Source organism: Lepidochelys kempii, chromosome 14 (genome assembly GCF_965140285.1).
Source record: "Lepidochelys kempii isolate rLepKem1 chromosome 14, rLepKem1.hap1, whole genome shotgun sequence".
Classification (NCBI taxonomy): Eukaryota; Metazoa; Chordata; order Testudines; family Cheloniidae; genus Lepidochelys; species Lepidochelys kempii.
The window spans coordinates 17,088,380-17,110,517 of NC_136393.1; positions in this window are offsets into that span (position 1 = coordinate 17,088,380).

Genomic DNA, 22,138 nt, shown 5'->3' on the forward strand with positions numbered 1-22,138 from the left:
AACCCCCTCCCCGTCACATTGTCTAGCTTTGGCCTGTCAGCTCCTAAAATGCCTACCATCGCCTGACATAGACAGTTCTGCCCCACTCCGCCAGCCCCACTGCATCCACCCTTCAAATGCAGACACTGGCATGCAGCAGCAAATGCGGGCTGGGCCCCGGTGGAGAGTTTCTAGCAGGTTGAGAGACTCAGCTGTTCTCCCCCAGCATGGAGAGTCACTGGGTGGGATTTGTGCTGTTCTCCAAGTCAGGAGCTGCTGTAACGCACCTGGGCACGGACAGCGCCAATTGCATTACCGACCTGGGAAATGCTCCCTGGAGTGAAAATGAGAGGACCTAGAGATGCCCCTTTCTCCTTCTAATCTGATTGGTGATGGCACAGGCCCCATAGCCCCCTACCTTAGCTGAGCTCCCTGAGCTAGGCACCTGGCTAGACAGCTGAGCTCCCCTCTTTTGCTGCAGGCTGGAACTGTATTTGTGTTTATTAGTTTCATTAGTGCCCATGGGGACAGGGGCTAAGCCATCTCCAAGCCCCCCCAGCCTTCTCCCCAGACCCATGCAGGGACTCCGGGACTCTCCAAAGATATGTCCGTGTCTAGTCCTTTCGTTCCTCATTCTCTCTCATTGTTTCCGACAATGGCGGCCACTCTCTGTCTCCAGTGCTAATAAGAAGCCTTTCCCACAAGCCATTGCTGTTTATTAACAGGAGATACCCTGGTGCAGCCAGACAGCTTGTCTAGGCTGGATTCCTGCCCAAGGCTGCTCATATCATATGACTTAACAGCTCACTTTGAAATGCCATGACAGGCATAAAGCTATCTGCTTCTCATAGTAGCTTAGCTCTGCAAGCTGCTAAATGCAATGCCCTGGATGTACATGGCAGATTGGAATTCTCCAAATGGTGCTAAAGTTCCCATCACAGAAGCGCTATCTGATGATCTCAAAGCACTGTACAAGCACTGATGGGGGGGGGGGGGAGGGGAGCACGATCTAGTGGATAGAACATTGACCTGCAACTCAAGAGACCAGGTTCTATTCCCAGCTGACACTGGCCTACTGGGCAAGTCACTTCACTGCTCCGGGTCTCAATTTCCCTACTTATATAATAGGAATAATGATACTTACCTCCTTGTCCTTTGTAAAGTGATTTAAGATCTATAGATAAAAAGTTTTGCATAAAAGAGTTACTTATTATTAAATGAAACTTCACAATTCCCCTAGGAGGTAGGTACAGTAGAACCTCAGAGTTATGAATACCTCGGGAATAGAGGTTCGTAACTCAGAAATATTCATAAGTGAATAAAACGTTATGGTTGTTCTTTCAAAAGTTTACAACTGACTATTGACTTAATACAACTTTGAAACTTTACTATGCTGAAGGAAAATGCTGCTTTTAACCATCTTCATTTAACTGAAGCAAGCACAGAAACAATTTCCCTACCTGGTCAATTTTTTTTTTTAATTTTCCCCTTATTTTTTAGTGGTTTACGTTTAACACAGTACTGTACAATAATTGCTTTTTTGGGGGTCTCAGCTGCCTGATTGTGTACTTCCAGTTCCAAAAGAGGTTTGTGGTTGACTGGTCCGTTCGTAACTCTGGTGTTCGTAATTCTGAGGTTTTACTGTACAACTATCCCTGTTCTACAGGTTGGGAAATAGAGGCAGAAGGATTTTGTCCCTTGATGAAAGACAGAGAGAGGTTAAATGACTTGTTCAGAGTCACAAAGTGAGGGAGTGATAGAGATAAGAACAGAGCTCAGAACTCCTGATTTGTAGTCTCCTGCTTTAACCAGTAGGAAACACCTTCCCCCACTTCCCACCCTCCAACCCCCCTCCTCCCTCCAGACAGAAAATAGCTGAATTTTCAAATGCTTTGGTACCTGAGTCCCAGGCTCCATAGGCAGGGAATTATTTGAGGTGGGGAAATTAGTTTTGAAATGAACAGAATATCCCAAGCAATGAGAGGCCTGTCATGATGTTCTGAGGAAGGATCTCATGCAGAGACAGCAGCCCTGGCCCAACAGAATGTCCTAGACCCAGAGTGTAGTTTCCCATTGAGATCGTTAACCTCTTTGAGCCAAGGTCACCATAAGCAAGAGCGACTCTAATGACATCTTTGACATTGCACCTGTATGCAACAGCAGTAATTCAGCCCTTCAGGTTTAAAGTGAAGACCCCCTGTTGGGATGTGGGAAAGAGACATTTTAAGAGGGGCAGAGGAAGGAGATTTTCAGGAGTTTGTCACTTTTTCCTACCAACAATTGACATTTTGATGAATGTTTTTGCCAAAAGTTTTGAAATTCAATTTTTTCCCCAACCAGCTCCAGAGAATATACAGTGGGGAGAAAACTCTTTGAGAACAAAGCTGCATGGTGGTGTGTGATGGCATCAGAATCACCTTCATTGGCACTATAACCTCGTTGTTCAGTAATAATGTGTGGCTCTTTTGATCCGGAGAAATCAAAGCGCTTCACAAAGGAGGGAAGCATCTTTATCATCTCCATCTTGCAAATGATGCATAGAGCAGTGACATGGTTTGCCAGAAGCCACCCAGCAGCAGAACAACGAACAAAACCCAGGTCTCCTCACTTCCCAGACAATGCTCTAATCCATTAGCCACTCTGCCTCTCCAAGTTCAAGTGATCCACGGGGGCTTTAGGGAGATCATGAATATTATGGTGATGCGGCCCTTATAAGTATCTGGATAGATCATAGAATCATAGAATATCAGGGTTGGAAGGGACCCCAGAAGGTCATCTAGTCCAACCCCCTGCTCAAAGCAGGACCAATTCCCAGATCATGAGTGCAAAGCTCAAAGCAAAGCCCGGGCTGGTACAAAGCCAAAGCAGATAGGAACTGAAGGAAACATTTGCCAGTGAAGTAAAACAGCCCCATCAAGCTACATGGATGAAGAGGCACAAAGCAATCGGAACACCAATTTGCCCCCACACTTGGTGCATCATCAAACATTCATTCAGCACTCATCATCAAACATTCATTCACTCTAGCACCGCGGAACTCTGCTATTGCTTTTAATAAATATTATGTTAATCAGAGCTGGTTCCTCCTGGGACTGTATATATTTATACAGCACAGGCACCAGACTTGAGGGCCTGAGAGAGTCTTACAAATTACTTATTTAGTTAGTTAAATTATAAGATCTTTGGGGAAGCATTTCCTGAGTGCTCAGGACAATGAAGTGCCTGGCTGAGGCTTCTAGGTGTTACTGAAATAAAAGGAATTATAAAAATATTTTAGCCCCATACCGTATTGAGGCAGAAGATGGACATACACTTCAACTGGTAATCACTCAGGAAGGATTTCAGTTTCTATGCAGAACTAAAGTCTCCAGATGTGCTGTTTCATCAGATGAAGAGAAAGAGGAATTTGTAGATCATCAAAGAAAACCCAAAGTCACTATGGGAGCCTATAGGTGATGGAAATTGCTGGCTAGTCAGAGATGTTATAACCCACATTGTGGGGGACCTGTGTTTTTGTTAGGTCTTGACTGTTTTCCTTGGGAAGGAGCAGTGGGAAAAGTGAGTGCACCTTGAGAGGCGCAGCACAGAATCTGGCCCGAAATCCCTGCCCAATGTTTCCAAGGACAAGCACCTGGCCCACGAGCTGCACAGCCCTTTGAGGCAGCTGTACCATTTTGTTTGTGCCAAAAGCCTTTGGAAGGTTTGAGAGAGACACAAATACAAACAGGGCAGTTTAGTTCCCTAGCGGCAAAAAACAGCATTGCTGAGCGGTGCCTCTAAAAACTCCATCTGGACTCAAAAGTTCATTGCACATTTATCATCCTAGCTTTCCTATCTCACTCCTCCCCCTCCTCTGCTTCTTTCCTCCCTCACCCATCACTTTCTCTCTCTCCTCCCCACCCCTCTTCTGGCTCCTCCTTTTTTGTAATGCTTAGTAAATAGCTAAGGGACACTGCTACCTTTTAAAACCAGGGCTGAAATAAAAAGCAGCAAAGCTAGCACTTTCAGGGTGATTGAGTGGCACAAGAGATACAGGTCTGGTGGTCTGAGCCTGGAACTCTCAAGTGCTTATCCTGACTCCCTCTCTAGCCTTAAGTGAGTCACTGTATCCCTCTCTGCCTCAGTTTCCCCATCTGCAAGATGGGGATATTGCTAAAATCCTCATGGTGCACTTATTGCTGCTTTGGAGAAAAGTATTAATTATAATTAATATGTAGTTGCAGCTGTCTGTGACTCTTGTTCTGGTTTAGCTTTCACCTTTATGGGGAGCTGCTCCAGTCTGACATGGGTTACCCACAGCATGCTAGCAGGGTAGCATTTAGGACTCTGGAGGGACTATAACTGGGATATTCTGGCTGTAAACAGATGTGCTGAGAACTCTACTACCAAGTTTAATTCTTAAGGAACTGTCTGCTCCCCGGATGTAAGGTTATTAAGAACTGATGGTTTCCCCAGGGTTTGTGGGAGCCTCTAGGGGGTGCTGTACCAAGGAGGCAGCTGGGAAGAAGGCTTAAAGCAATGTATATGCTTCTTATTGTGAAAGATCTGGAGAGATTTGGGGTGTCATATGTCAGGAGGGATTTGACCATGGTGATTTACCCCTGTTCATGCATTAGTGCTCCTGCTGGAGCAGGAAAATAAGGGAGACTCTGAAGTCTGAGTTTTCTTTCTCCTCCCAGCTTCCTCTGGGCTGAAAGGGCTGATCTGTGCGTGTCTCATCTCCCTATAAAGCGGTAGATTCAAGGGTACCTCTTATGGTAAGAGAGCATCATCTTGTGAGCACACAGCAGAGTATTCGCAGAGACACACCTGGGGGCCCGTGACCATTTCCCATGGTTGCTGTTTTTGCGACCGCTCTCTGGAGACGTCGAGCTGTGCTTAGGTCCTAGGATAGGTCGTCTGGCACAAAGCCCCTGGAGTTAGAGAGAGCACTGCTGCAGACAGTGAGCAACATTTTCAAATTCAGAGGGCTAAAGCTCCGCCCCTAAAGAACACTGGGCTGATTTCCCAGGGGGCAGAGCACCTGGCAGCTCCCCGCTGATTTCAGGGGGAGCCAAGGGTGCTCAGCACCTCAGAAAGGCCAGCAGCTGTTATTTAGGGGTCACAGTTTCCAAAGCGCCTCAGTGACTTATGCACCCAAGTTCCATTTTCAAAAGCGACTTTGGGCCAGACTGTTTAAAGGTATTTAGGCATCTAACTCCCATGGGATTTATGCACCTAAATGTGTTTTAGAAATCTTGCCTTTAGGCACTAGAAGTCAATGTCTCCTTGGAAGTACATAGGACTTTGGCTCCTCTCTGCCTAACTTTAGGCACCTATGTTTGAAAATGCTGTCAAATACTCTTGGTGGGGCACAACGGGAAGGGAGAAGGCAGGGGGCACAGCCCCCCGACACATACCCCCCACCCCCACCCTGTCTGGCTCTGAGTGGAGACCCTGCAGCTGCAGCCTCCCCTCCCAGACATGCCTGAGACAACAGTGCAGGGCAGCCCTGTGACTGGGGACCCGCCACCTGTACAGAAGGTAGCAGGCTGGAGTCCCTGCCAGAATCCTGACGCTGTGGGCTGGGCTGGGAGGCCTCAGCACTTCCCCAAGTCTCCTGCCCTGGGCAGGGCAGCAGCAAGGAGTGGGGTAGCAATCCAGATCCTGGGGTTTCCATGGGGAGTGGGGTGCTAGGGCCTGTCGTACCACATGATGCCTGCCTCTGCACTCTCCAGGCTGTGCCCTGCCCTGGCTCTGGCGGCCTGGGCTCAGCAAGTCCCAGCACTTTCCTTCCCTGGCTGCAGACCCATAAGCCTGTCCATGGCTGGGTCTGCCCTCAGCAAGCCATGCACCAAGCCGAGCCATGCCTGCGGGGCATCCAGGGACAGGTGCCCTACTGGGGAGGAGACTTCTCCCTGGGTCCCCTCCGAGGAAAATTCTGGTTGCGCTTCTGACTCTTGGCAAAGTTCTCTAGGACATTGAGCGATTCAGACAGGGGACTGGCTGGTAAGAAAACCACATGATTGATAATTTCCCCCTAGAGCTCTGCCCATCCTCAGTAGGGAGGGAGCAGTTACTGTGAAGAATGTCCCTTAAACGGTGCCCAAGAATGTGGGGTTCTGGCTCTATTCACATGGGTAATTCCCACCCCTGCCCCACCCCAATCCTAAGCGTGCATCAGGAGAAAGGGACTTTTGCAGAAGTCGTGCCCATTGAGTTAATCTTAATAAATGTAATCTAACACCTCACTGCAGAGCCCCTCAGGAAATCGGCTAACCAGGAGAAAGCTGAGATCAAAGATAAGCCTCTTAATCCATTATCAGCAAATGCAATCAGATTCCCCATCTGCTATCAAAGGCCCGACAAGCCAGCCACACTTAAGAGTCGGTAATAAGCTAGCGGTATGCACAAGAGCCTCATTTCCTCCTCACCGTCTCCATCTCCCCCTTGAATGAGGACACGTACTGTCTTGGGTTATTGGCCTTGCTGAGAAGTCTGCGTCTCCCCTTTGAAGGTGCCAGTGGATCTGGTGGGCTGAGAAACATCTACACAAAACTCGGATGAAAAACAAGCACCGGGTGGTTTATGTGCCCACATAGAATGGAGTGCCGTACACTCTAGCACACAGAAGGGTGAGTAAGAGGCACCCTTGGCCAGGAGTAGCTTTGTGTGCCATCTGCAGAAGGAGGCGGCAGATGTAGACTGCTTACATTCCATTTTATTTATAACAGTTCTGCCGCTGCTGGATGGGAAGAGCAGGATTTTATTAGCTGATTTATGAACCGGTTCTGAACACAGCATCCTTCCACTTTAATCCTTAAAGTCCAGGGGCTTTGCACATACAAAAGCAGAGATTTGCAGCTCATGCTGGCCCTGCAGTCACTGTGCATCCTAATTGATTGCATTACTGTGCCAATGGGGCCACCAATTAGGCTAGAGGGCCCCTTGTGTTAGGTGCTGTTCATGGATGTAGTAAGGGACAGAGCTGGCTCTGAAGAGTTTACAATCCGAGTAGACAAGGGTTTAAGAATGTGCCTGCTGGATTTTTCAGGAGGCCACGTTCATTAGCTGACTCGGCTGAGGGCAAGGAGCTGGGTCTGGGTTCAGCTGTGGGGCCCTGGCAGTAGGGGAGGTCTAAGAAATGTGCCTTACACTTGGAATGGAGCTAGTGTGACTTGGGCTGGCCCTTCGTTCCGGGTGGAGTTCATGCCACAGTCTCAGACTATCCCCCAGGAAAGTTCTGACTGCTGCACAGTTGAACTTTACCCTTCTTCTAGAAAGTTCCTTTGAACCCGAGTGAAGGTGTTGACCATGGTCTTCATCCCAGAGCTTTAGCCGATCTTCTAAGTATTGTGAGCCCAGGCCATTGAGTGCTTTGAAGATAAAGACTGAGACCCTGATTTGATGGTCTATGGAAGCCAGTGTATAAAGGGGAGATGCAAAATTTGGATTTAAATTCAAATTTAAATTTAAACCGGAATTTTGCCACACTTTGGAGGGGTTGGGATCCGGGTGGCACATCTGCTGTCTCAAGCAAGATGCTGCTGCTGCCTGGCAGCACTGCATTTTATCCATTCAACAGGTTAGATTTTCAATAGAGCTCAGCCACCAGCAGCTGCAAATGAGAACAGAAACTGCTACGTGCGGAGCGCTTGTGAAAACCTGGCCATTTCACTGAGATGCCAAAAATCAAGCGAGGTCTTTGGGAAGTCTGGTCCCACCTGCGGGTTTTGAGAACTTGTAAGCCTCACTGTACATATGCCCTGGGCTACTAGTGCAGGGAAAGCCTGCTAGCAGCCAAGCTTAACAGTGGGGAGATGCAGAATGCACAGTGTGCTGATCACCACTGCGAGGTGAGATCGCACCAGAGGCAGCTGAGTTTGTCCACCGAGGGAGGAGAAATGAATTCAACAGGATGACCCCCCACACACACGCACACCCCACTCTTCCCCAGTGTTTGCGGGATCTGGCCCTAAGTGTTCAGTAAAGATTTCAGGAGGGATGGAGTCCATAAGGACCTTATGTCACATCAGAGCTCTCAGTCGCCTTGTGGGGTGACATGAGGCGGAGCAGGAGGACACATTTGTGTGTACAGAACTGGAATGATCGATTCTGTTCACTGTTAACAAAAGAGCAGGTTCTACAATGCTGCAGGTTTAGGTATGTGTGTGCAATGGAGCTAGGCTGATCTACACCAGCTGAGCAGCTGGGTCTAGTGTTTTTAACTATTTTATACTCCGTAGCAATGGACATTTGTAGGTTGACTTATTTTTCATAGTAAGTTCTGTTGCAGAATAATAGGCTAGTGTTGTAGGGCCAGACTGATTTCAATAGAGATACCTTGATTTACACCATCTGAGGAGCTGGCCCCCATCTATTGGAAATAGATCCTTGAATAGGAAATGGGGCTGCTCAGTCTCCTGCTGATTTCTTATTTTGATCTCTGCATATATTTGTGCCCATTTCAGTGGTCAGAGTGAAGGCGGGGTAGGTGGGGGAGTTGGAATAGGCAGAGAGGGGGTGATGCAGCCTCTCCTGTGGGAGGTGGTGAGCCGGGCCTACGTTCCTTTCACTAAACAAAATCAAGGAGTCGGAATGGAAGCCATGGAGTCTGAAGTCCTTCCTCTCGCTTCAGAACAGTCACCTCAGCAAGACACCCCAGCTCCATGCCTCCGACCTAACCAGGAGGGCCCATTTTGTGGGGAGGGAGCGTTCCCTCTCCATGGCCCACTTAATCTTTGCCCTCTTTGATGAGCTGGCCAGCCAGTGCCCATGAGTGCCACGTGCGACAGTGGCTTCGGTGGGCAGGTTTTCTCTGCTGGCCCTTTCACTCCAGCGCTGCAGTCCCAGTCTGAGTTCCAAGGGAAATCAGGACAGGCCTGGTACATTTGGCAGGTAGTTATGGAACCAACCTGGGTTTAATTCCTGTTGGCTCCCTACCCCAGCCTAACTCTGAAATGGTTCATTCACAGATCTGCTCCTGACTGGCTGGCTGACTTTGGGCAAATCAGCTAACTTTAATACACTTCCAGTTTCTCCTTTCTAGGGGTATGTCTTCTGGGCAATTCAGGTGATCGGCACCCGGGCTGGAGCACTCTGGCTAGCTGAGCCCAAGCAGGGTGTAGTCGGTCTGTAACAGAAATCACCACTGAGCCTAAGTGGACAAGAGGGGGCTGAATGGCAATGACTGAGTTAACACAAGTGAAAGAAAAAACGACAAAAACACCCCCCCACATTCCCCCCCCCACAATAAAGGGTGGGTATAAAATGGTTTAATTTAGTAACTCATTTCCTATCAAATTATTTCTTAAAAAACTGGCATTTGCCTGAACTACCTCTATTTTTACAGAATAAAGTGGCTGTGTAAATTAGTAAACGTTTGGCATGCTTGTAAATATGGTTTTTAATTACGTTAAAAGGCTCTGTCAAGGTGGTTTTTATAATTTTTAATAGGATACGTTTCCCCCCCTGCCCCGCCCCACAGTTGGATGCAACCCTTTTGGTTTGATGGTTGGCTCAACAGGAGCCAGCGTCCTGGAGAAAGGAAAAAGCTCATTTATAAGTTTGAAGTCTGCTCCCCATTCCCATATGTTTTTCTCTTCATTGCTGCAGTTCTCTCTGGTTGCTTGGGCTCCAGCTCAGCAAAGCACTTAAGCATATGCTTGAATCCCATTGAATTCACCGTGGTTGGAGTTCTGGATTTAGGAGACGTGGCTTAAATTTCCTGATCTTCCACAGACCTCTTGGTAAAGTCATTTAGTTTCTCTGACCACCACAGTGTAATACTGGGTACTAGAAGATGTGGGCAGATTTTTTTCAGCAAATAGTAAATTTGCTGAAAAATGCATTTTGGGGGAGCTGGAAAAAAAACATCCTGAAAAACAAAAATTTGGGAAATGTCAAAACGTTTTGATTTGATACGTCATTTAGAAAATAGTGCTCTGATTCAACGTGAACAGACTGCTTTTGTTTTTCGTTTTGTCAAGAGAAACCCCCAAAATTTCAGTTTCAGTCAGAAAAATTTTTTATTTTAGTTCAGCCACCACACCAAAGGGTCAATCATTTGCTCAGCTCTAGCTGCTACTGCACCCCTCCCTCCCCGGGGTGAGGAGTATAAATGTTAAAGAGCGTAAGGTGCTCAGATACTCCAGTGATGGGGGCCAGAGACATACCTTAGACAAATAAACTTCTTACATGCTTAAAGTTAAACACATGTGTAAGTGCTTGGCTGAATCTGGGGCTTTGTGCAGGTCTAATATGTATGCAAATGCCCACTGACCTGTCTCGTACAGGGAGTAACCTTAAACATTAAAAAAAATTTCTGGGAAATTTCCCTAGTTTTTTGGGGAGTTGGAGTGGGGTGTTTTTTCTACTTTGGCCCTGACTACACCTCTGACTTGATTCTGCTTTTCAGGAGTGCCACTGAAATCAATGGAATCAAACCACTAGCCAACCTAGTGTGAAGTGTGGCTAGGGCACTAGCCTGAGTTAGGCTCCTGGGGTCAATTCCTAGCTCTGCCTCTGATCTTCTGGGTGACCTTGGTCAAGTCACCACCTCTGATGCTCCTCCCACATTTAGGGTTGCCATCTCCGAGATGCAGAAAAAACAGAGTCTAGCCACGCCCCCACAGCCTGAACTTCCTTTCCCCTCTCAGGCACCTCCCCCACCCAGGCCTCAAAATCCCTGGCCCATGAGCCTCTACACTCATCCCATCCAAAGAACCTCAGCCCAAGAGGGAGCCCCAGTACCATCCTCTCCCAGGAGCTCCTGCCTCCCCCACCATAGTCCTCTCTCCTTTCCCCTCCCTGCTGGCGAGCCTCAGGTTCATCCATCTTGCTTTTTGATCCCTGGCACTGGGAGGAGTAGGAGCCTGAGCTGCCACTGTTTCGTCATGTTGAAGGCCTAGCACACAGAGCAGGACCTGGGTACTGGGCCAGCAGCGCTCCCAGCCATGTGACCGGCGCACCATAGTTAGAAGATGGCTGTGCGTCTGCTGTCGCCACCATGCGTGTGTGCCGCTTACAGGTGGGAAAACAGCCCTCCACCCCAACAACAAAAAAACACCCCCAACACACTGCAACCAGCAAAGCAGTAGAAAAGCCAGCCCTGCAGCAACCCTACACCCATTGCCCGGACCACAAGGAAAGCGGATTGCAAAGGCAGAAATAAGTATCTTTATGGATCGATAATTAGATGGCAGTGAAAATGACAAAGCCTGGATCCTCTCAATGGGTGCGTGGGCAAATACAGCAAATATCTGAGCACGCCTCTCTTCCATGCCATGCTTTCTTGCCTCAGTAGAACCAGATCAATGTGTGTCACATTAGACAGTATCTGTGACAGGGCTGCTTAGCAGTGGGTGCTGCTAACCAAGGGTGCTGGAACCATTTTTATAGTGGGAGTGCTGAGAGCCATCGAACCAAAAGGTAAACCTTGTGTAATGGAAGCCACTTCAAGCCAGGGGGTACGGTAGCTCCCCCAGCATCCCTAGTTCCAGCACCTATGCTGCTAACCCACAGAAGCATCTTTTCTGTGGGAGAGAACCTCCAGCAAGCTGCACAGGAATAAACCACCTTTCAGCACCTGGCAGCAGTAAGCAGGAAGAACAGACGTGTCCTTAACACCAAAAATCAGAGCTGGCCAGAACTCAGCATTCCCATTCAGTGAGAAAGCCCGACAGTTTGAAATTTCCTTTTGTCCCACATGGGAACGAAAAGTCAAAACTTCCCCCAAATTCTTTAGGAAATATCAAAACAACTTTCCTCTGTTTTAACTTGATTGTTTTGATGATCATATTGTAAAGGGCAAAATGAAGCACTTCAACTGCATTAAAATGAAACATTTTGATAATCTTTTGCCCAAAATGTTGACAAAATTGATACATTCCTGCGAAACATTTTGGTTTAGTTGACTCAGCATTTGCTGACAGAAAACTGTTCTGTTAGAAAATTTTCAACCAGGCCTACAAACTATGTACTATGAAGTAAATGCTGCGGAGAGCAAGAGACCTGCAGTGCCAGGCTCAGTCCCAGAGCAGGCCCTTTCTGACTGGACAGAGCTGGATTTTAAGGGCTACATCCCACATCCTGAGAGCTGATGAGCATCTGTGGGAGTTGCCTGTGTGCCCAGCACATCTCTGGATTGCAGCCCTAAATGAAGGGCCCCCTCTTGGGGTAACAATGCCAGCAAACAGCTGGGGACTTGTCTGGGAACAGGGAGAAGGGAGGCTGACCCCAGTGCCCCCTGGAGGCGGCATTCACAGGTGTAAATTAACAATGGCCATGACAGAAACTCTGTCCCTGCTGTGCTGTTAGAGGGGCAGTTGTACAGTGGCAGCTGGAACGTCGCAATAAGGAGAGGCCAGAATGACGGTGGAGGCATTGTTTTCTGCCATCCAGAAGGACAACAGTGCCACAAAACAGAACTGGCCTACACTACACATGTGTTTAGTCTGAGCCCTGCACCGCCCACGGTCACTTGTGAAGCGTCGTGTGCAAATTATTTACTCATAAACTACACGCAGTAACATCCGACAGTTATAAACCACAAGCTACAAGAGCCGGTAACCATATAAACCCCGTGCTAGATTACCCCACGTCAGTCTGTCTGATCTAGCTGCTAATCTGTGGTTTCTCTTTAATGGTGACCGTTACAAGAGGGCTCTGTAAAAAGAGAGGTCGGTTACCCTGTATGTGAATAGTTACCAGGTAAAGTGCCAGTAGATGGCACTCAAGAACATGGTCCTGGGATTGGTTTTGTTGTTATGGTGCAATGCAAATGACTTCTTGTGTGCAGCTCCTTACATCAGCTTTTAATCCCCACCAACAGAATACTCCAAAGACTATCAACTTCCTGCTATGGTTGCGTCTACATTACCAGCAAGGGGTGGGATTCCCCTGCTCATGCTAGCAGGATGCAGCGGCGGCAGCACGAGGAGTGGTGGCGGCAGAGGCATGGCTGTGGGTATGTGCTCAGCATGGCCCCGCTGAGCCTCTGCTGTACCTCGCCGTGCTACTATGGCTACTCTGCTGTTTACACTCACGCCAGCTCAAGTAGAGCTCAGCGCAAGCAGAGAATCAAACCCCTTGCTCGTAGTGTAGACGTAGCCTATCAGAATGCTACAAGTGTACTCCACGCACCGGGCAGGCACTCTATGTGGCTCGGTCTCTCTCTCTGGTCGTTAGAGTATGTAGTAGTTTGTGAGTGGACGTGGTCCTTCAGCTCAAGCAAAGGTGGCCCACGCTTTGAGGTCCCAGGTTCAGTGCCCATACGTGACCCATCTGGGGACGTTACACAATAATAAACTACGAGTGAAATCTGGATCCTATTTAAATCAATGACAAAGCTTCCACTGATTTCAGTGGGGTGAGGATTCCGCCCCATGTCATTATAAATCCCCGATGATATAGCAAGCTGTACTCTATACAAACCACACACTATAATTAATAACCCATACCCTTATAAACCAGAGGCTATAATGATCCATCTCCTTAGAAGCCGCAGCTTCTGTAATAACCCTATCACAGATGCCATGATGACCCATCTCCATATAAACAACTTAAGGTGACTTTTCTCTGGATAAACAAAATGCTATAACTCATCACTGGGTAGACAACATGCTCATTAAACATGGCTACAAGCCATTTCCTGATCAATGCCATGCTACAGTAACGCTGTTCGGTTAACACCTACTGATGGGAGGATGTTATCTACTACTCCCCTCCTCTTTGTAGGCAAAGCTCGGCACACGTGCAGATGGTTTGTAAATGATAGATGAGGGCTGGGCACAGTGTCCATGTACAGCAGCACTACTGGCCTTTGTCCTCCTAGCTGGCAGCATCTCAGGAGCTCAGGTTTCTGGCCTTCCTTCTGAGGAAGGCTCTGTAATTGAAATGTCTGAAACATGCTGCAGGCAGAGATGGCCTGGCTCAGTTGAATTTTCCCTGGCATTCTTTAAACAAACAAAACAGCGTAACATGGTGAGGGAGGGGGCGTCAGAGTCTGTCAGAGAGAAAACTTGATGGAGTCAGGTCCCTCCAGCCTTGTCTGTGCTACTGGCATAGCTGCACGGTGCAGTTGGGCTTTGCTGCCCTTAGCGTAGACACGTGGCACTGGTGTAAATTGTGACTGCGTTGATTTACCCTGGTGAAATTACCCTGGTCATTAGCAGAGGGACAAACTGGAGGGACTGGGACGAAGGCTCTGGTTCAGCTTACAAGCACTTTTCGGTTGTGATACTCTCTTCCGACTCGGTTACAACCAACACAGCTGAGCTGTGCCCGTGCCCCAGTTTTTCTGCACACACGTCGCCACTGTGTGTGTAGATTCATCCCTGCCTCACTGTATTTGTATCAGTGCATTCTGGGAGAAGCTGGGCCGCTGGACTGCAATGCTTCAGTAGGGGATGGAGTGCTCGGAGGACACGCACACAAGAGCGATACCTCCAAGCAGATGGGACAATGTGCCCTGAAACGTCCCACTGCACAGACAACTGTGAGGAAGGAGAGCTCACACAGGCAGGTACATAGGCCTGGGAGTCCTCTTTGAAAAAGTCTTTCCACCATAAGTGACACTCACAGTTTCAACACCCCTTTTATCATCAAACTCCCACCTCCCCAAAAAGCCCACCCCAGAGGTTTGACCCCGAGAAGGAAGGAGAGCCACAGACTCCAGGAAGTCTACTAGAGGCTTCACTACTCCTATGCATTTTATGTGGAAGGCGTTCAGATACTACTGTGATGGGCTTCAGTGTAAAACTCTAAGATAGGTAGATGCCATCCACACTGCAAAAAAGCCAGGCTATGATCTGCTTCAAGGCAACCACCATTTGCCAGCCTAGGCCCGGACCTCAACTCAGCAAAGTGCTTAAGCATGTACTAAACATTAAGCACAACTTTGGGCTGACTGGCAGCACGTGTTTCAAGCAGAGTTGGTTGAAACCTTGAATTTCCATTTCACAGTATGTTTTGGAATTTGTTTTTGGTCCAAATCAGAACAAATCTAAACATTGGCAAAACTTCCCACAAAACAAATTAAAAAAAAAAAATCCATTCTGAAAATTTTGTTTCCGAACAATTTCATTTCAAAATAAAATTTGTTTCAACTTTTTAACTTTTGTGGGAAATTTCATCAGAATAGATATGATTTCAGGAAAGAAACTGGCTTAGACAAAAACAGCATTTTCCAATGGAAAATGGTTTAAAAAAAAAAAAAACCTCTCTGACCAGTTCTAGCTTAAAATTTAGCATATGCTCCAGTGTTTTGCTGAACAGGGATGGACTGAAGCCCACACTGAAAGTTGATGATTTGCCAGACGGGGGTCATGGTTAGGTGGCACAGTTCCTAGCAGGGTATTTATTAGCTATGTGCAGACACAACCACATTTAGCGCCAATCTTGCCACTAACTGGTTACCAATTTGGCTAACCCCTTCCTTAGAAGTTTTTAAGGTCATGCTTGACAAAGCCCTGGCTGGGATGATTTAGTTGGGATTGGTCCTGCTCTGGGCAGGGGGTTGGACTAGATGGCCTCCAGAGGTCCCTTCCAACTCTGTTATTCTATGATTCTATGATTTTAAAGGTTGTAGTGTGGACAGGGCCGTATTGGGTACATTCAAAGCCTCTTTCCTTGCATCAGTGCAGGAGGGTCTTCCCACCCCATCTCTTCAGAACAGTGGTGGCAACAGAGGCAGAGCTAGAGGGGGCAGTTTCCTGAAAGATATTGCAGGGTACAGGTCGGAAGATCATGCTGTGTCTCTGAGAAACCCTTTCACCCCTGCTGTCTCCCGCACATCCTGTGTTGAGAAAGCCACTGCTCATTTCAGACACAAGCCCACCTGCCCCCTCATTTAGCTTTTATCAAGGGAAATTAATTGTCAGGACTGTTGAACGAGGAAGTGGAGATCAAAGGCAAATCTGCCCAGGATAGAAAAATGTTCCTCTCTGCTCTTTAATGTCGTGTCCCTTATTGGATGTCCTTCTCACACATTTTAAAGGGCGCCCTCACACATTTATTTTTTGGCAGGTTGAGTCCTTTGCATCAAGAGGAAAAGCCTTCATGAATGTTAATGGTACTACTAACATGCAAATAGCTGGGGTGGCAGCAGGATGCCCTTGTGACAAATCCCCCTGCACTATCCTAACATAAAAATATTGCTGCATTTCATCAGCCTTTATTATCCCACGAGGAACAGAATAGGGAGTGACATTTTTACTTCACGGTCTTCAGCATGGTTCACTGGTTTCATGTCACCCTGGTAGCTTCCAAGGAGGGTGCTCACTGCCCTAAGCCATCAGACGATAGGGGACTATCTTCCCACTGCCTTTGGGACATTCAATCCCTCCTTCCTCCTCCATGCCGTCTTCCACAGCTTGCTCTTCGGATTCGCCTCCTGTCTTACTGGCTACCATCACCATGTCCTTTAGTGGCTTCTCTTTTAGCCTCTCCCACCTTTCCTGGCCTCTGTTCTCAGCTCCCTTCTTTTCTCCCTGTATGCTTTCCCTAGGCAAAGTCTTTTGATCCTCTGGCTTCACCTCTCACCTCTGTCTTGCCTCAGGTCATCACCCTGCGTCTGCTTAAATCCTGTCCCAGATTCACTGGTCATGAAAGGGACTACTAGCATATTGCAAGGGCGTCTGAGAAGTTTGGATTTGGAATGGAGAGTCCCTATGGTCAGGAGATATTTGTTCACATCCAGCTCTTTGGTTTGGGCCCATTTCTAGTCCCTACAGTAAACTCTTGCCCTGAGGATCCACCATGTAAGAAAAAAGAAAAGGAGTACTTGTGGCACCTTAGAGAGGAACAAATTTATTTGAGCATATATTTGCTCAAATAAATTTGTTCGTCTCTAAGGTGCCACAAGTACTCCTTTTCTTTTTGCGGATACAGACTAACATGGCTGCTACTCTGAAACATGTAAGAAAAGTCATTTTCACTGCTGGTGCCATTCATTGCCTGGCACATCAAAGCTGGGAGCGCTTCCTGGTCTCTGTCTGCCTGCTGAGGGATATCAAGCGGGAAGATGAACACGGAGGGACTCAGAACTCATCTTCACATGTCTTCTAAAGGGAAATAACAACCCCCCCCTTGCCAGTTACTGCAGCTCCGTTTCCAAGGAGACAGAGGCTCATGCTTATAGCACACAGTAGGTGAGCATCCTTCCCAATCGCACATGAAAGGGCAATGCCAGCGCTAAAAGCATTGAAGATTGCACATTTCAACATCAAAAAAGACGCTCCAGGAGCCTTCCTCCCCTGTGTGTTCCTCCCCTGGAGTGAGAAAGTCACCGTAGCCCAGCCCCCTCAGGCTTCCTGGAAGCTGCCATACTCCTCAGTCCTAGAACCACAGGAAAGCGGAGAAAACCAAGGAGGGGGCCTGTGCAGCCTCCAAGCCGGGAGTGAACGCAGCACTCATGGCCTCGCTCTATGGCTGTCTCTGCAGTCAGGCCGGATCAAAGCTGCAGACTTCAGCCAGCACAGCTACAGCTGTCCAGGGCATGGACGGGGGGAGGGGTAAGCAAATGAGTACAAAACAAATCTGGACTATTTCTTGTTTTGATCCACTCCATCTATCTTTTACATCTTTGGCTGGCAGCAGACGGTGCAGAAGGACTGCATGCCATCCACATCTCATGGCTGCTCGGCAGAAGATGGTGCAATATGACTGCTAGCCATCCTCATCTCTTGCCTGCCCAGCAGAAGATGGTACAGTATGAATGCTAGCAATCCGTATCGCCTGCCTGCTCACCATAAGACAGTTCAATAGGTCTGACTGCAGGACTAAAGAGAATGACCTGGTCAAGTCAAGGCTGCGAAACTTTCGCATGCGTAAGGGCACTTTCATGGAACCTTGTGACTTGCTTTCCCCTGCCCTGAAGCGCATGAATACCAAGATGAGAGCAGCCCTCACAGTTGAGAAGCGAGTGGTGATAGCCCTGTGGAAGCTTGCAACGCCAGACAGCTACCGGTCAGTTGGGAATCAATTTGGAGTGGGCAAATCTACTGTTGGGGCTGCTGTGATGCAAGTAGCCCACGCAATCAAAGATCTGCTGATATCAAGGGCAGTGACCCTGGGAAATGCGTAGGTCATAGTGGATGGCTTTACTGCAATGGGATTCCCTAACTGTGGTGGGGCCATAGACGGAACCCATATCCCTATCTTGGCACCGGAGCACCAAGCCGCCGAGTACGTAAACCACAAGGGGTACTTTTCAATAGTGCTGCAAGCCCTGGTCGATCACAAGGGACGTTTCAGCAACATCAACGTGGGATGGCCGGGAAAGGTACATGACGCTCGCATCTTCAGGAACTCTGGTCTGTTTCAAAAGCTGCAGGAAGGGACTTTATTCCCAGACCAGAAAATAACTGTTGGGGATGTTGAAATGCCTATATGTATGCTTGGGGACCCAGCCTACCCCTTAATGCCATGGCTCATGAAGCCGTACACAGGCAGCCTGGACAGTGGTCAGGAGCTGTTCCACTACAGGCTGAGCAAGTGCAGAATGGTGGTAGAATGTGCATTTGGACGTTTAAAGGCGCGCTGGCGCAGTTTACTGACTCGCTTAGACCTCAGCGAAACCAATATTCCCACTGTTATTACTGCTTGCTGTGTGCTCCACAATATCTGTGAGAGTAAGGGGGAGACGTTTATGGTGGGGTGGGAGATTGAGGCAAATCGCCTGGCTGCTGGTTATGCGCAGCCAGACACCAGGGTGGTTAGAAGAGCACAGGAGGGCGCGGTACGCATCAGAGAAGCTTTGAAAACAAGTTTCATGACTGGCAAGGCTACGGTGTGAAAGTTCTCTTTGTTTCTCCTTGATGAACCCCCCCGCCCCTTGGTTCACTCTACTTCCCTGCAAGCTAACCACCCTCCCCTCCTCCCTTTAATCATTGCTTGCAGAGGCAATAAAGTCATTGTTGCTTCACATTCATGCATTCTTTATTCATTCATCACACAAATAGGGGGATGACTACCAAGGTAGCCCAGGAGGGGTGGTGGAGGAGGGAAGGAAAATGCCACACAGCACTTTAAAAGTTTACAACTTTAAAATTTATTGAATGCCAGCCTTCTTTTTTTTGGGCAATCCTCTGTGGTGGAGTGGCTGGTTGGCCAGTGGCCCCCCCACTGCGTTCGTGGGCGGCTGGGTGTGGAGGCTATGGAACTTGGGGAGGAGGGCGTTTGGTTACACAGGGGCTGTAGTGGCAGTCTGTGCTCCAGCTGCCTTTGCTGCAGCTCAGCCATACACTGGAGCATACTGGTTTGGTCCACCAGCAGCCTCAGCACTGAATCCTGCCTCCTCTCATCATGCTGCCGCCACATTTGAACTTCAGTCCTGTCTTCAGCCCGCCACTTACTCTCTTCAGCCCGCCACCTCTCCTCCCGGTCATTTTGTGCTTTCCTGCACTCTGACATTATTTGCCTCCACGCATTTGTCTGTGCTCTGTCAGTGTGGGAGGACAGCATGAGCTCGGAGAACATTTCATCTCGAGTGCGTTTTTTTTTCTTTCTAAGCTTCACTAGCCTCTGGGAAGGAGAAGATCCTGTGATCATTGAAAGACATGCAGCTGGTGGAGAAAAAAAAAGGGACAGCGGTATTTAAAAAGACACATTTTATAAAACAGTGGCTACAGTCTTTCAGGGTAAACCTTGCTGTTAACATTACATACATAGCACATGTGCTTTTGTTACAAGGTCGCATTTTGCCTCCCCCCACCGCGTGGCTACCCCCTCAACCTTCCCCCCTCCCCGTGGCTAACAGCAGGGAACATTTCTGTTCAGCCACAGGCAAACAGCTCAGCAGGAACGGGCTCCTCTGAATGTCCCCTGAAGAAAAGCACCCTATTTCAACCAGGAGACCACGAATGATATCTCACTCTCCTGAGAATAACACAGAGAGATAAAGAACGGATGTTGTTTGAACGCCAGCAAACATACACTGCAATGCTTCGTTGTACAATGATTCCCGAGTACGTGTTACTGGCCTGGAGTGGTAAAGTGTCCTACCATGAAGGACGCAATAAGGCTGCCCTCCCCAGAAACCTTTTGCAAAGGCTTTGGGAGTACATTCAGGAGAGCCGCGAATGCCAGGGCAAATTAATCCTTTCACATGCTTGCTTTTAAACCATGTATGGTATTTTAAAAGGTACACTCACTGGAGGTCCCTTCTCCGCCTGCCGGGTCCAGGAGGCAGCCTTGGGTGGGTTCGGGGGGTACTGGCTCCAGGTCCAGGGTGAGAAACAGTTCCTGGCTGTCGGGAAAACCGGTTTCTCCGCTTGCTTGCTGTGAGCTATCTACAACCTCATCATCATCTTCTTTGTCCCCAAAACCTGCTTCCGTGTTGCCTCCATCTCCATTGAAGGACTCAAACAACACGGCTGGGGTAGTGGTGAATGAACCCCCTAAAATGGCATGCAGCTCATCATAGAAGCGGCATGTTTGGGGCTCTGACCCGGAGCGGCTGTTCACCCCTCTAGTTTTCTGGTAGGCTTGCCTCAGCTCCTTAAGTTTCACGCGGCACTGCTTCGGATCCCTGTTATGGCCTCTGTCCTTCATGCCTTGGGAGATTTTGACAAGGTTTTGGCATTTCGAAAACTGGAACGGAGTTCTGATAGCACGGATTCCTCTCCCCATACAGTGATCAAATCCCGTACCTCCCGTTCGGTCCATGCTGGAGCTCTTTTGCGATTCTGGGACTCCATCATGGTCACCTCTGCTGATGAGCTCTGCATGGTCACCTGCAGCTTGCCACCTTGGCCAAACAGGAAATGAGATTCAAAAGTTCGCAGTTCTTTTCCTGTCTACCTGGCCAGTGCATCTGAGTTGAGAGTGCTGTCCAGAGCGGTCACAATGGAGCACTCTGGGATAGCTCCCGGAGGCCAATACCGTCAAATTGTGTCCACAGCACCCCAAATTCGACCCGGCAAGGCCGATTTAAGCGCTAATCCACTTGTCAGGGGTGGAGTACGGAAATCGATTTTAAGACCCCTTTAAGTCGAACTAAAGGGCTTCATCGTGTGGATGGGTGCAGGTTTACATCGATTTAACGCTGCTAAATTCGACCTAAAGTCCTAGTGTAGACCAGAGCTAAGAAGGGTAAATGTCCAGAGCCAGCCTCAGCATCTAACATGACTTTCTCCTCTGGGATCAGCAGGCCCTGTTCACACCCAGATAGGCTGAACTGCCCCTTGGGCCCTGGACCTGGCCACGTAGCATTCTCCCCACCACCCTGCCTCTCAACAGCCCCACCCCTCAAATCCACCCAGCCATGATCCCCATCCTTCTCCAGTAGCTGCTCACCAGAGGGACTGATGGTTGGCTCTGAGAGCCATTTCCGATGCTGCCCCTGCCCAGCAGAGCAGACAGCCACCCCAGAGAAGCTGCGAGCACCTGCCCCCTTAGCTGGTGAGAGCTGGCACTGAGAGCTGACTCCTCATGTTCCCATGGGATCTCCAGCAGCCTGTGAGTGACAGCAACAGCCCCTTCTCATTACAGCTTCTCTTGTCCATTATACCCTTGGCTCTTCAGTGCTCTGTAATTAAGCACAGCCTCTGCCTTCCATCCAGGAGTGTCAGCCCAAGAGCATCTGCTTCCTCTATTGGCATCTCCCTCGTGCCTGGGCGAGGGCTACAAGTGCTTGCTCATTCTGGGGCAGCTGGGAAACATTCCGAGTGACGATAGTCACTTTGATTTCCTTTCTGCCCCTCAGCACCTTGTCTTAGGCAGCAAATGGGGGAAACTCTCGCATGGGAGGGCTAGGGTGACCAGATGTCCCAATTTTGTAGGGACAGTCCCGATTTTTGGGTCTTTTTCTTATCTAGGCTCTTATAACCCCCCGCCCCGTCCCGATTTTTCACATTTGCTGTCTGGTCACCCTTGGGAGGGCAGGCTTAACCGGGAGATATCCCAAGGGCAGACAATTTCTTGGAGGGTTAGCTTTAGTTCCCTCTTCCCTTGCAGTGCCAGGTTTTTTGAAAATATAATTCTAGTGTTGAAAATAAATAATTTCATTCTGAGCAGGGATGTGACGAGTTTTCTATTGGGATTATTTGTTACGATTAGTAGGAACACGAAATCTTAATGTTTCCATGGCCCTTTTCATCCATAGATCACACAGCGCTTTTAACAAGATGGTGAAGTGTCATCATCGTTATCTTTACAGACAGGAAAACCGAGGCAGAGA